Source organism: Trachypithecus francoisi, unplaced genomic scaffold (genome assembly GCF_009764315.1).
Source record: "Trachypithecus francoisi isolate TF-2019V2 unplaced genomic scaffold, Tfra_2.0 Lachesis_group0, whole genome shotgun sequence".
Classification (NCBI taxonomy): Eukaryota; Metazoa; Chordata; class Mammalia; order Primates; family Cercopithecidae; genus Trachypithecus; species Trachypithecus francoisi.
Genome location: NW_022681453.1, coordinates 196,064,694 through 196,080,027, shown reverse-complemented (window position 1 = coordinate 196,080,027; position 15,334 = coordinate 196,064,694). Strand labels below are relative to the sequence as shown.

The 15,334-nt window shown below is 43.8% G+C and overlaps 1 long non-coding RNA gene across 1 annotated transcript; it reads left to right on the top strand.

The window, feature by feature from the left end:
* Window positions 1-114: 114 nt before the first annotated feature.
* On the top strand, window positions 115-14,337 carry LOC117084486. The gene is made up of 3 exons (XR_004437476.1): window positions 115-350; window positions 12,757-12,917; window positions 13,625-14,337. It is a non-coding gene; the product is annotated as an uncharacterized LOC117084486 (long non-coding RNA).
* Window positions 14,338-15,334: the final 997 nt, after the last annotated feature.

Sequence of the window (15,334 nt, the reverse complement as noted above, 5' to 3'; positions counted from 1 at the left end):
GGTGGGGAGGGGCGTGGCTCCTTGAGTGAATTAATTGAGATCAGGTGGGGAGGGGCGTGGCTCCTTGAGTGAATTAATTGAGATCAGGTGGGGAGGGGCGTGGCTCCTGGTGAGTGTACGCCAGGAGGCAGCTGCTATTTGGGAACACAGGCACAGGTGGGAACAGACCTTCCCTTCCTGCTCACTTAGGTTCAGCGGCTTCTCCAACCAGCCTCCCAGGAATGTCGTCCTCCATGGCCGTGAGGGGAATCGAGAAGACAGCCTGACTCCTCTCTTGAGGCCCCTTCCACACCCTGAGCCAGCAGGATCCACGGAGCAGAGGTCATCTGTCCCCAGCTTGGCCCACTGAGGTAAGCATGGCTGGGCCCGGGGTAGTTTGTCTCTCAGCTCCCATCCTGTGTACTTCCACATTGGTTTAACCAGAGCAAAACTGAAATTTACAATTGGCATAAACACATTTAAATGTGCATAGGATCAGCCATACAAATTATGAAACATATGTTTGGCTCACCGTATTATTCATTGTTTTGTGATGGCTACAATGACTATAGCAAACATTTCTTGAAAGTAGAAAATAAGAACCCAGCACCCCTTTAGCTAAGTAATGTGCCCTCTTTCCTCAATATTCCTTCCTGGGCTCCACATTACTGCCCTTAAGCCTGGAAATATTCTGGTCTGAGCCCCGTAGTCCAGGCCTCATATTCAGGCTTTCTGTCCCCAGTGATGAAAGGAGAGACGGCAGACCTTTCTCCGGTGAGCTCAGATGGGCCTTCTGGAGTCTCCTGGGGCGCACAGGATTTCAAAGATCCAGGAGGGGCTGCCAGGGGCTGTGGGGTCTGATGAACCTCTCACATTCCCTCCCACACCTGCACTTTTCCTGTTTCTGTGAATGCTTTCCCTGTTCTGACTTCCTGGACTCCAGACCTCAGGGTCATCTTTTGCTTCTCTCTGCAAGGTGCCAAGTCTCTCGAGTTTGTTTGATTTGTTATTGAAGTGGAGTCTCACTGTACTGCCCAGGCTGGAGTGCAGTGGCGTGATCTCAGCTCACTGCAACCTCCAACTCCCTGGTTCAAGCAATTCTCCTGCCTCAGCCTCTGGAGTCACTGGGATTACAGGTGCCCACCACCACAGCTGGCTTTTTGTTTCTGGATTTTTAGTAGAGATAGGGTTTCACCATGTTGTCCAGGCTGGTCTCAATCTCTTGACCTCGTGATCCGCCTGCCTTGGCCTCTCAAAATGCTGGGATTACAGGAGTGAGCCACTGTGCCCGGCCATCTCTCTAGTTTTACTTTGCAATATCATTCATACCCATCCCCTTTCTAGTCCCACTGCTGAAGTCCTGGGTCACGGCCTCCTAACTGGTCCCCCTGCCCTAACTCCTCCCTGACTGGCCTCTTTCGAAGCAGAGCTTGAGTATTGCTAGTTCCCTGCTCAAACCCACCACTGGCACTGGCTTCCCATCACCTACAGAATAAAGGCTAAATGCCTATACTTGGCACAGAAAGTCATCAACAGGCCCCAGTGCCCATGTCTGGCCTTATCTTCTGCTAATGCCCTGCACCCACTCCTGTGCTGTAGCGGAATGGAAAGAGCCATTATCCCCTCTGGAACGCTGGCTTCTCAGTAAATGATTATAGCCCAGAAACCCTGTCGGCACAGAACCCAGCGATTGGCTAATTGGTCAGCTTTAGCTTCATTTCTCTGAATAATTTATTTCAAAACATAATCCCAAGGAACAAGGTTAGGAAAAGGGGAGGGGAGACAGGGACAGAGGGACAGCCTGTGCAAAGACGTGTTATCCAGTCGGCCCCTGCTGTGGCTGACTGGTTGTGCGATCCTGTAAGATCTTCTAAGAAGCTTTATGAGAGGTATTGAGAACCATCTGTCCTAGGGATGAATCTGTCTGTTGGCTCCCAGTCCTCAAGGGTTACGAGTTGCTCCACAGGATTCTGGATGTATACAGATGTTCCTCATCTGAAGAAGGGGTTACGTCCCAATAAACACTTGGTAAGTCAAAAATGCTGTAAGTCAGAAACACATTTAATACCCTGATAAGTCCATCATCAAGTCAAAAAATTTGAAGTCAAATCATTGTAAACCGGGACCATCTGTATACCCAAGACATATATAAGAATGTCCATGGCCGGGCGCGGTGGCTCAAGCCTGTAATCCCAGCACTTTGGGAGGCCGAGACGGACGGATCACGAGGTCAGGAGATCGAGACCATCCTGGCTAACACAGTGAAACCCCGTCTCTACTAAAAAATACAAAAAACTAGCCGGGCGAGGTGGCGGCGCCTGTAGTCCCAGCTACTCGGGAGGCTGAGGCAGGAGAATGGCGTAAACCCGGGAGGCGGAGCTTGCAGTGAGCTGAGATCCGGCCACTGCACTCCAGCCTGGGCGACAGAGCAAGACTCCGTCTCAAAAAAAAAAAAAAAAAAAAAAGAATGTCCATAGCAGCTTTATTCAAAATAGTGAAAAACAAAATAATCCAAATGCCCAGCAATTGGAAAATGGATAAATTGTGGTATATTTATACAATGGAATACTATGCAACAGCCAAAAGGATGAAGTATAATACTACACAGTGTGAGTGAGTCTCACACAGTGTTAACAGAGAGAATCCAGACACAAAAGAGCCTATATCTGCATGATTCCATTTACATGAAGTTCAAAGACAGGCAGAGCTAATCTACGGTGAAGATAAGAATGGTGGTTACACTGAAATGGGAGGATTGCTCGAACCTGGGAGGCGGAGGCTGCAGTGAACCATGATGGCACCACTACACTCCAGCTTCATGTTGATTATTCTTTATTCCTCTCTTTTTGATGGTTCATGTTGATTTTTCTTTATTTCTCTCTTTCTTTGACACTTCATGTTGATTTGGAAAGACATCGTGTCAGCTCTACTTTCAAAATGTATCCAGAATCAGACCACTTCTTACCAGTGTCTTTGTTCCCCCCATAGTCAGAGCCACCTCTGTCTCTCACTTGGACAAGGGCAAAGCCTCTTAACTCCCTGTTTTTACCCTATTTTCAGCACAGCTGCCAGGGAGATCCTTCTAAAACTGTTAGCAGCAGTGAATCCCTATAGGTCTGCAGCAACTCAGTTCTTGCCTCTGGAAGGAAAGAATTTGTCTGAGGGGCATAAAGCAGAGTGAGAGACCAAGGCGAGTTTAGAGCAGGAGTGAAAGTGTATTAAAAAGTTGGCTGGGGGCTGGGCAAGGTGGCTTACACCTGTAATCCCAGAACTTTGGGAGGCCAAGGCAGGCAGATCACGTGAGGTCGGGAGTTCAAGACCAGCCTGACCAACATGGTGAAACCCTGTCTGTACTAAAAACACAAAATTAGCCAGGCATGGTGGCACATGTCTGTAATTCCAGCTTCTCGGGACACTGAGGCAGGAGAATTGCTTGAACCTGTTAGAAACAAATGCTTGTTCCTCAGTACGAAAAGAAGAACTATCACTCAAAGAATTTAATTTTCTCAGCAAGGCAATTTTTACTTCTACAGAAGGGTGTGACTCGTGGATGGAGCAATGGCAAGAGCACACCTGAACAAGGGAGGGGATGGGGTTCTTATTCCTGACACGGGTAGCCCTACTGCTATGCCTTTTCCCTACTGGCTAGGGTTGGACCGCACAGCCTAAGCTAATTCTGATTGGCTATTTTAAAGAGAGCAGGGGTATGAGTCGGGGTCGTGGGGTGAGTAGTTTGGTGGGAACAATGGTTACAGAACTGGTGACTCAGGATGACTCAGGTCAGAACAGGTGATCAGGGGTGACTCAGGATGGAGCAGGAGATAGAGGCTAGGAGGGGCTTGTTTACTGAAACTAGGGGCAAGGAAATGAAGAAAACGAGGAAGTTAAACTTTAAAATGAAGAGCTGAACATACTGACACACTGATTGTTTGGAGAGGATCTCAGAACTCATTGTACTTAACAATTTACAGGCTAAAGCCTTTGAAGAGGAATTTATTATATCCTACAAACCCAGGAGGTGGAGGTTGCAGTGAGCCAAGATCGTGCCATTGCACTCCAGTCTGGGCAACAAGAATGAAACTCCATCTCAGAAAAACAAAAGTTGGCTAGAGCCGGGTGTGGTGGCTCACACCTATAATCCCAGCACTTTGGGAGGCTGGGGCAGGTGGATCGAGTATGCGACCATCCTGGCTAATATGGTGAAACCCTGTCTCTACTAAAAATAACAAAAAAAAAAAAAAAAAAATAGCCAAGCCTGGTGGTGCCTGCCTGTTATCCCAGAGCTCAGGAAGCTGAGGCAGGAGAATCGCTTGAATCCCAGAGGCAGAGACTGCAGTGAACTGGGAGTGTGCCGCTGCACTCCAGCCTGGGTGACAGAGCAAGACTCTGTCTCATAAATAATAAATCAAGTTTTAGAGCAGGAATGAAAGGAAGTAAAGTACACTTGGAAGAGCCATGTGAGCAATTGGAGAGATCCAGGTGCCCCGTCTGACCCTTGACTTGGGATTCATACATTGGCATGAGATGTGAGCAGTGACTTGAAGTTGCTCAGAAAAACATCTACCCCCGTGCCCGCTATTCTGCAGCTGGCACCTGCCCTCCCCATGTCAGTGCTCAGGATTCTTTCTCCCTGTTTTTTTTTTCCCATAGTTTTCACCTTTCTATAATTCACTTATTTATTATATTTGTTTTGTGAAAGGAGAATAAATCTTGGGCCCCCAAAATCACTAAGCTAAAGGGGAAAGTCAAGTTGGGAACGGCTTAGGGCCAACCTGCCCCCGATTCTATTGAAAATCACCCCTGCTCACTGAGATAGATGCGTATCTGATTGCCGTCTTTGGAGAGGCTCATCAGAGACTCAAAAGAACGTAACCGTTTGTCTCTCACCCACCTGTGACCTGGAAGCTTTCTCCTGGCTTCGAGTTGTGCCACCTTTGCTTGGCGTTGCCCTGCCTTTTCCAGACTCAACCAATGTTCATCTTACATATGCTGATTGATGTCTCTTGTCTCCCTACAATGTGTAAAACCAAGCTGTGCTCTGACCACCCTGGCACACGTCGTCAGGACCTCCTGAGCCTGTGTCACGGGCACGTGTCCTCAGCCTTGGCAAAATACACCTTCTAATTTCACCGAGACCTGTCTCAGATTTGGGGGGTTCACATTTGGCAGCCATGGAGGGATTCTGAGTGGAGATGCCCCTGACCTTTGGCAGATCTATTGCTGCTTGGTAGCAGCGTGAGCTAACCTTACGGCTCAAACCAATAGGACAATTGCTGAGGTCTGGGAGCATGCACTCCAGAGAATCCCTGATCTCTCAAAACGTGGTTGTGATCTAAAGTTTATTTGCTGTGCAATTCCCCCTCCCCTTCTTTTGGAGTTTTATTTGCTTCCAATAAGGAAGGCAAGATTTCCTGGGTCCATGACGATGGAAGGCAGGCTCCTTCCATGGAGTTTGAGCTTGTTCCCAATAGGGAAGACAAGTTCGAGTTTCTTTCCTACTTCTAGGATGGTAGAGAGCAGTCTTCGGCCTGGGACCCATCCCTAGGTAAGTAGCTGCACTGAGGTTTTGTCTTGGGTAAAGCTTAACAACCAGCTGGTCTGAATTTCTTCTTACCATTAGAGCAGTCAGTGGTCATATCGTTGGGCTTTTTTTGTTGCTGTTTGTTCTGGACTTTCTCTCATCAGATTTGACCAACTCTACCTGACTTGGTCAAATCCAAGTGAGAATTCCAAATTACGGGTAACAAAGCCCTCTAATTTGGCTAAAATTCCTTGCAACTGCAAAAGAGGAAAAAAAACTAAACCAAACAAACAAAAAACCATGTACTTGCTTTCTGTGTTTGCTTTCTGTCTTAAAAAAAACCAACAAAAAAACCAACAAATGCCCTTTCACTTACTTTTCTTCTACCCTATACCTCCTTCCCCCCTTGCCATCTGCAGTACCAAAAAAATCTAGAGAAGGCTTCTAATGACTAATCCCTTTAAAGGATTCAGTACAAAGGGGCCACTCCCCGCCTGCGGGGTGCTCTGTTTTCTTTGTGGAGTTTCAAGAGTGATAGGCGGATTCTTCTTAGGTCTAAAGCTCTGTCTTCCTGTATGGCATGACCTGACCTCTTTGGCTTTGGGGAAACCAGAGATGACCTTGCACTGTGAGAGGATCTGACCTTGGCGTGTGTAATGGCAGACGAGAACTACAAAGAAGCGGTGGCTGAGCAGTTTACAGGGAATGGTCTTGGCTGTTTTTTTTTCTCTTCTAGGAAGCCATGATTTAAGGATCCTAATTCCAGTTCAGAGATGCATTCTAAAGGTCTTCTCTATTGCTTTTTCTCCCAAAATGAATATCAGTTTGGCTTGTCTGTGTGCATTTGGATGAGGAACTGAACTGTTGTTTTCTTTTTTGTTTTTGTTTTTTTTTTTTGAGACGGAGTCTCGCTCTGTCGCCCAGGCTGGAGTGCAGTGGCCGGTTCTCAGCTCACTGCAAGCTCCGCCTCCCGGGTTTACGCCATTCTCCTGCCTCAGCCTCCGAGTAGCTGGGACTACAGGCGCCGCCACCTCGCCCGGCTAGTTTTTTGTACTTTTTTAGTAGAGACAGGGTTTCACCGTGTTAGCCAGGATGGTCTCGATCTCCTGACCTCATGATCCGCCCATCTCGGCCTCCCAAAGTGCTGGGATTACAGGCTTGAGCCACCGCGCCCGGCCTGAACTGTTGTTTTCATAGGTAAATGAGAGATTGAGTTTTCTCAGCTCCGAAGAGAAAGGGCGTTTGCTCCTCCCAGCACGAACCCGAGTTCCATCGGTTTGTGGTGCCTCTACTTGCCAGAGTTTATGTAAAGTGGAAGTAATACAGTCTTTGTGCACATTTACATTAAAAAAAAAAAAAAAGAGCCCTAAGGTTGACCTGCAAACAATAGAGTTCCTGAGTTCTCTTTTTTCTCTATTTTCTTCTCTGCCTGCTTTAAATTTGCTGTTATTTTTCTGTTAAGATAAAAAACACTGTTTGGATCTGACAGTTTTTTGTTTGCAAACTGGTGAATTTGTATTTATTTCATGGCTAAATTTCTTTTTTTCTTTTCTTTTTTTTTTTTTTTGAGGCAGAGTTTCACTCTTGTGGCCCAGGCTAGAGTGCAATGGCGTGATCTTGGCTCACTGCAACCTCCGCCTCCCTGGTTCAAGCGATTCTCTTGCCTCAGCCTCCCGAGTAGCTGGGATTACAGGCGCCCACCACCATGCCTGGCTAATTTTTTGTATTTTTAGTAGAGATGGGGTTTCTCCATGTTAGTCAGGCTGGTCTCGAACTCCTGACCTCAGGTGATATGCCTGCCTCAGCCTCCCAAGGTGCTGGGATTACAGGCAGGAGCCACCGTGCCCAGCTTTCGTGGCTAAATTTCTAAAGTAAAAGCTATAAGATCTTTGTGTGTGTATGTTTTAAAGGCCTTTATAATTTCTATAATTTTATGTTTAATTGGCAATTAAATCTGTTTTATTTTTTTTTATTTTATTTTTTTTTTTGAGACGGAGTCTCGCTGTCGCCCAGGCTGGAGTGCAGTGGCCGGATCTCAGCTCACTGCAAGCTCCGCCTCCCGGATTCACGCCATTCTCCTGCCTCAGCCTCCGGAGTAGCTGGGACTACAGGCGCCCGCCACCGCGCCCGGCTAGTTTTTTGTATTTTTTTAGTAGAGACGGGGTTTCACCGTGTTAGCCAGGATGGTCTCGATCTCCTGACCTCGTGATCCGCCCGTCTCGGCCTCCCAAAGTGCTGGGATTACAGGCTTGAGCCACCGCGCCCGGCCTAAATCTGTTTTAATTTCCCTCTAGCACACCAGAATTTTTCTCTCCATACCTTATGATGTAAATTTTGCTATTTGATTTTCATCTGAGTTTCTTTAAAATGCAAATTCAAGGCTATTTAGCTGACAACTGCTTAGAGTAGTAAAACAGGCTATCAAGAATTCAAAGGTGTGGCCAGGTGCAGTGGCTCACGTCCATAATCCTAGCACTTTGGGAGGCTGAGTCGCGAAGATCTCTTGAGGTCAGGAGTTCAAAACCATCCTGGCCAACATGGTGAAACCCTGTCTCTACTAAAAATACAAAAAAATTAGCCGGGTGTGGTGGCACACACCTGTAATCCCAGCTACTCAGGAGGCTGAGGCAGGAGAACTGCTTGAAGCCAGGAGGCAGAGGTTGCAGTGAGTTGAGATCAAGCCATTGCACTCCAGCCTGGGCAACAGAATGAGACTCCATCTCAAAAAAAAAAGAAAGAGTAAAAAAGAATTTGAAGATGTAAGATGGAAAATAAAGCTCTTTATGAATCTATAAGATGAACTTCTATCAGCATACCTAACACATCTATGTATTTATGTGTTGTGTACACAATGTTTTGCTGCTGAAAATATGTAAAAGAGCTCTAATTGGCCGGGCACCGTGGCTCACGCCTGTAATCCCAGCACTTGGGGAGGTCGAGGTGGGCGGATCACGAGGTCAGGAGATTGAGACCATCCTGGCTAACATGGTGAAACCCCATCTCTACTAAAAATACAAAAAAATGCCAGACGTGGTGGTGGGCACCTGTAGTCCCAGCTATTCAGGAGGCTGAGGCAGGAGAATGGCATGAACCCAGGAAGCGGAGCTTGCAGTGAGCCAAGATCGCACCACTGCACTCCAGCCTGGGCGACAGAGCGAGACTCTGCCTCAAAAAAAAATAAATAAATAAAAGAGCTCTAATTAATTTGCTTAAGAAAATAAAAGCACTTCCCTGGGTGCAGTGGCTCATACCTATAGTCCCAGCACTTTGGGAGGCTGAGGCAGGTAGATCACCTGAGGTCAGGAGTTCGAGACCAGCCTGGCCAACATGGTGAAACCCTGTCTCTACTAAAAATACAAAAATTAGCCAGATGTGATGGCATGTGCCTGTAGTCCCAGCTAATCAGGAGGCTGAGACAGGAGAATTGCTTGAACCTGGGAGGTGAAGGTTGCAGTGAGCTGAGATCACACCACTGCACTCCAGCCTGAGTGACAGAGTGAGACTCCGTCTCAAAAAAAAAAAAAAGAAAATAAAAATGCTTGAATCAAATAGTTTATCAGGAAGAAAGAAAAGACTAGCCAATGCTTTTTCAAGTTCACCTAAGTATAATCTTTTTTTTTTTTGAGATGGAGTCTCGCTCTGTCACCCAGGCTGGAGTGCAGTGGCCGGATCTCAGCTCACTGCAAGCTCCGCCTCCCGGGTTCCTGCCATTCTCCTGCCTCAGCCTCCCGAGTAGCTGGGACCACAGGCGCCCGCCACCGCACCTGGCTAATTTTTTTGTATTTTTTTTTAGTAGAGACGGGGTTTCACCATGTTAGCCAGGATGGTCTCGATCTCCTGACCTCGTGATCCGCCTGTCTCGGCCTGCCAAATCTCGGCCTGCTGGGATTACAGGCTTGAGCCACCGCGCCCAGCAAGTAAAATCTTGAATAAGTAAGCTAGCTTTAAAATTATTGGTAAAGTAATATTAGAAATATCTTAAGAATTGCCAGCATACATTTTTGTTTGCATTTATTAATCAAGCCATTTTATACTTATCCCTGCCAAATAATATAAGATGTTAAAATATGGCACAGAGGTTACAAAACTATAAGCCCAGCCCAAGACAGGATGATCTTTGCTTATGTAATTTCTAATAATTAGGACATTGATATGGGTTTAATGAAAACAGCTACATCGTGAATTTAGTGAGATTACCATAACTTCTAACCTTGTGGCTTTAGGCAGTCTAGTCCACAGGGAGTAAGGTTTGTTTTGGGAAGGGACTGTCCACTTTGTTTCAGAGCTAGACTATAAACTAAGTTCCTCCTAAAGTTAGTTCAGCCTCCGCCCAGGAATGAACAAGGACAGCTTGGAGGTTAGAAGCAAGATGGAGTTGGTTAGGTCACATCTTTCTCACTGTCTCAGTTGTGATTTTGCAATGGCAGTTCTATAACTTACATGATGACTACTGCAGTTTTCATAAATAATCTAGGTAAACAAAATAAAATAATTAGGCAAATGTAATGGGACAAATACTTGTAGACAAACTCATCATAATTTGGAATCTTAAAAAATAGATATTCAATTATTTGAGTATTTTCCAATAAAAATAAATTGTAGAAAAACTTTCTAAGAAAATGTATATCCTTTTTTAAAAGGTGAACAATATTTGTCTAATTCAAGGTTTATTTAAAAGTTATATATAAAACAAGGTAAAAGGAACCAGGAAATAAGAGAGATGTAAAGAAAGTTATAAAGAAGTTTTTCTTTTTAGTAAGAAAGCTTGAAGAAACATAATTTTATATGAGAAAGAATTTTGTATGGTAAACATAGTCCTAAAATAAAATGACTGGTTGTTTGAGAAAGAGATGTTCAGGACAGACCCAGAAAATCCAAGCATATCATGAACAGTCTGTGTAAGTCACAATAAGAGGATTTAAAAAAAAAAAAAAAAAAAAAACCAAAAAACTTTTATATATTAAGTTGTCTGTAATTAAAGGGAAATTATAATGGTCTTTCTAGAGATTGGGCTTAATGCAAAAAAAAAAAAAACCACTTATACACTAAATAATTGGCTAGAACAATGAAATTTTCTTAAGGGATTGATTTACTCTTAATAAATTATAAGAGACTCTAATTTTTTTTTAACCCAAAGTTCAATTTTTATTGCATCTCACCATTTTTTATTTTCTCTCCCCTTTGAAAGGGTGCAAAATAGTAACACTCCCCTTCAACTCATTTGCAGCTCATATAAGATTTTTCCTCAAGTTCTGTTTGTTGTGGCCTGATGATAACAATGTTCTCTTAAAGGTCTAAAGGAAATGTTTTCTTTCATCATAATATTTTGTGCAGTGCCAAAGGTCTTTTCTTTTGCTTTTTGGTAACTGGCCTAACAGATTTCATGGTTTATCGAACTGATTGCCATTATTATTAAATTTGGTTTGCTTAGAAAAAACTGAGATTGAAAAAATTTTCTTAAATTAAGGTTATTACATCCATGTATCTTGCTGTATGTTCTTTTAAAGTCCTTGCGACATGAAGTTACAGGGCTTTGAGTCCTGGGTCTGAAAAGGACACCAAGTCCTGCTAAATCTTAAACACTGACAGGAATTCAAGCCTCATCTTCAGGCCCAGTAGAAGATGCCAATCAAAATGAACTACATTCCTGAGATGCAGAAACTGAAGTTGTTCAACTCCTCAGGGCCCAGGGACTGGCATGGGCATGTGAGATTGTAAGGGCTGGTTTTGAGAGATGAAATGCATTGAGTTTCTCTGTAAATTAACCATTACTGTCAAAGACACCCTGACGCAAGACCAGCATGTGGGCCCTGTGTCAGATTGACAGGTTTTCTTGAAGCACTGACTCCTTAATAAAGGTTATAAAAGGCTTGTGGAAGTTATATATTATGGTCAATATTAAAATTTTATACATTGTTTATATAAAATTTTGAAAAATGTAATTAGCTTCCTGCTGTTGTTTTAAATTAGGGCTTATTGTTTGAAAATTAAGTCTCCTCTCCCAAACAATGAAGGCTTTTGCCTTTTTTTTTTTTTTAAATCCTTGAGCTATCACTTTGGTCAAATCAGTGACTTATTTTACAATGACCTGTGATATCAAGTGTTTTAAACCTTTGATATCTGACAAACTTTCCAAAATCAAATTATAAATTATGTATTTTTCTGTCCTAATCATTTAAGATACTAGGTTCCCTAAAGTCCAAAAATGACATAATTTGGCTTATTTGGTATAAAAATTATACAGAAAGCATTGTCAAGTATGAAATTGTGTTTGGTTTCTTTGGACTGTATTTGTATAAATATGTTATTGGTATGTGTTCTAAAATTATGGGAAACTCCTATAATTCTGATATGACTTAGTGTACATTATTGATAATAATTATAATTGTTATATTACAGTATTTTGTGCCACAGAGGTAACAAATTTCCTTGTCAATTGTGTCTTTGACTAAGGCTGCCCTAAAACTTTTTGTTATCCACAGACAATTGTCTTGTTTTGGTCCTCTTTAGAAGGTGGTTTCATAGCTGGGTATGGTGGCTCACGCCTGTAATCCCAGCACTTTGGGAGGCCGAGGTGGGTGGATCATGAGCTCAGGAGTTCAAGACTAGCCTGGCCAAGATGGTGAAACGCTGTTTCTACTAAAACTACAAAGATTAGCTAGACATGGTGGCAGGTGCCTGTAATCTCAGCTACTTGGTAGGCTGAGGCAGGAGAATCACTTGAATCCAGGTAGCAGAGATTGCAGTGAGCCAAGATCACCCCACTGCATTCCAGCCTGAGTGAGAGAGTGAGACTCTGTCTAAAAAAAAAAAAAAAAAAAAAAAGGTGGTTTTATAATCAGCTATAAAACTCTAAAAAGTACTCTTGAATGCAGGTTTCTGATAACTTTGGAGATTGTGACATCAGAATAGAGGAAAAATTTTCAGGACTCATGGAGATCTGAAGTGTTCATAAATATCAAGCAGAACAGGAATTAACTACATGGACTGAACTTATAGAAGACTGAAGTAATCTTTTTGACTTTTTGCTTAAAACGTTGTTGATCCTTTGTTTTTTCAGAGTCAAGGAAACTTTTCTTTTGAGCTATTGACAGCTTTTAACAAGTTATTTTACTCCTATGAACAAAATTTGGGGCATATTTGTTTCTCTCTACCTGATTTCTCCAGAATTTGGAAACTATTTGTGAGTATTCTTGACTTATCGCAATATAGTTATTTGCATAAGTACAATAATAATCTGTTTTTATTTGTAACAGGACATAACTGGAGAAACTGGTTGTTCTACCACAGCTGTGACTGGAATGGTGTGCTTTTCTTTAAGGAATTAAACTTGTTTTATGGAGCCAGTAAAAGCCCCTTGGGAAAACTGGCTGCATGTCCTGTCTACACAGTCCCTGAACAGGGTTCCTGACCTGTGGTAAGTAAAGAATGTCACTTTCTGACAGGCCCAGGAGCCCCAAGTTTTATCTTGGGACCTCACGAGGAGAGGAATTCATGCAACTCATAGGTATTTGTCGGTACAAATCCATGGCAGGGCTCAGCTTTAAACAAGTCTTTTCTGAGATTCCTTCTATGGAACAAAGTTCCATCAAAGCCAATTTAAAAGCCTGTGTAAAAAAATAATTATTCTTGCTGCACTGCATACAAATAATCAGGCCAAGTATAATAAAGGAAATCAGTCCTACCATGATTTGTCTTTAGTAAAAATGAGAAGCTGGAGAGAGAAAAATTATGTTTTAAAAACTATAGTACACCTGTTGTTAGATTCTAGTTTTGCGTAATATTTTTCAATTTTTATTGTTTTCTGTAGTTTGAACCAAATTCTAATTTTTCTTGTCTACAAATCTTCGAAATAATATTTTCAATTTTTTCCTTTCTTATTCCCCATTTTTCCTAATTTTGAGTCACTGAAAGCTAAGCTGTGCTTTCTTAAAGCTATGCAAACTGAAGCTAGACAACTTAAACTTCAGAAAATAACAGCAACCTTATTTACATACATAAGCCACTTTTATACCTGCCTACTGATGTATGAACTTCGGAGTAATGTGGCCTATATGGATTTTTCCGGACTGCTCTTCGTCTGTTGTTGTTTTTCTCCCTTCCTCCCCTATTTTTTCTTCACAGGACATGAGACTTCACACCCTGCTAAAAATGAGCTTTCCTAATAACTTGGGACCTCCCCATCTAGAAATACACCATCCTAGCCATGAGAGACCAGATGAAACCTGAGACCAGAGACTCATTTTCTCCTAAAATGCTTTCTCAAAAAATTTTAAAAAGGAAAGGGGTAGAAATGTGAAAGGAAACTATCTTGGGCCCCCAAAAATCACTAAGCTAAAAGGAAAAGTCAAGCTGGGAATGGCTTAGGGCAAACCTGCCTCCCATTCTATGCAAAGTCATCCCTCCTTCCATTCACTGAGATAAATGCATATCTAATTGCCCCCTTTGGAAAGGTGAATCAGAAACTCAAAAGAATGTTACTATTTGTCTCTTATCTACCTATGACCTGGGGGCCCCCTCCCTGTTTCCAGTTGTCCTACCTTTCCAGACTGAACCAATGTTCATCTCACATGTGTTGACTGATGTCTCATGTCTCCCGAAAACGTGTAAAACCAAACTATGCTCTGACCACCTTGGCATATGTCACCAGGACCTGCTGAGGCTGTGTCATGGACGTGAGTCCTCAACCTTCGCTAAATAAACTTTCTAAATTAACTGAGACCTGTCTCAGATATTCGGGGTTCAAGTTTGCTGCCTCTCTTCACTAGGAAAGTTGTTCCATGAAGGCCAGGATCTCTTTTACTGAGTGATGTATTCCAAGTGCCTGGAGCAATGTCTGGCATATAGAAGGAATTCCATACATGAGTGAACTGGCCGACTGTGCTCATTCAAGGTGAGAGCTGAGTTTGGCTGAAAATGTGTCCCAGGAACTTTCTGTGTAAGCCTGTTATGGCCCCCAGAGCTAACAGTCATTTGCCCAGGCTTGTAAATTTCCCCAAATACCGAGGAAAGTCATCCAAAATTCAGCAAACCCAGGGAAGCTTTCAGTCAGGCTTCCTTTCCAGGGGTTCCTCACTTCCTCATCTACAACAGGCTGGGGTGGACTCACCTGCTGCTGGAATGAGGAAGCCCCGATCCCTGCAGGGGTGGGGCTGGAGGAGGGCTGGGGTGGCTGAAAGGACCTGCATTCTTGCTTAGTCTCTTCTCCATCTTCCCTTGGGGTGAGCCTCAGAGTGGATCGCAGCTACTAGATGAGGTCTAAGAGAATACAGTCCCTGCTGTGGCCCTGGCTTCCTCTCTCTACCTGACACCTCCCGGGGAGGGGGGGGGGTCCTTGTCTCATTTGATAAGCAAAGAGCTGGGGCTGAGTGGAGGATGGAAGGGGCTCAGCCTACAGATCAATGGTGTCCAAGATTCCCACTCCAAGTGCTGGGTTTTGTCCCCTGTGGACCTCCCTCAGCCCCTTCTGGGGAGTCTTCCTCCTCCCATTCTCTCCCATTCCCTCCTTCTTCCCAGCAGCACAGCCCAGAGCAGAGTAAATTTCTGGAAGACAATGTCACACACCCAATGCAGAACCCCAGACCACGGGGCCAAAAGGACCTTGCAGTTCATGTTGACTGAGGCCCAGAGAGAGCAGATAACTTGTTCGTTCGCACAGCTCCTGGGTCAGTGTTAAGGAGAGAGTTGGAAATAGAACCTGGACCTTCCGATTTTTTTTTTTCCTTTTCCTTTTTTTAGACAGAGTCTTGCTCTGTCGCCCAGGCTGGAGTGCAGTGGAGCAATCTTGGCTCACTGCTACCTCTGCATCCTGGGTTCAAGAGATTCTCCTGCCTC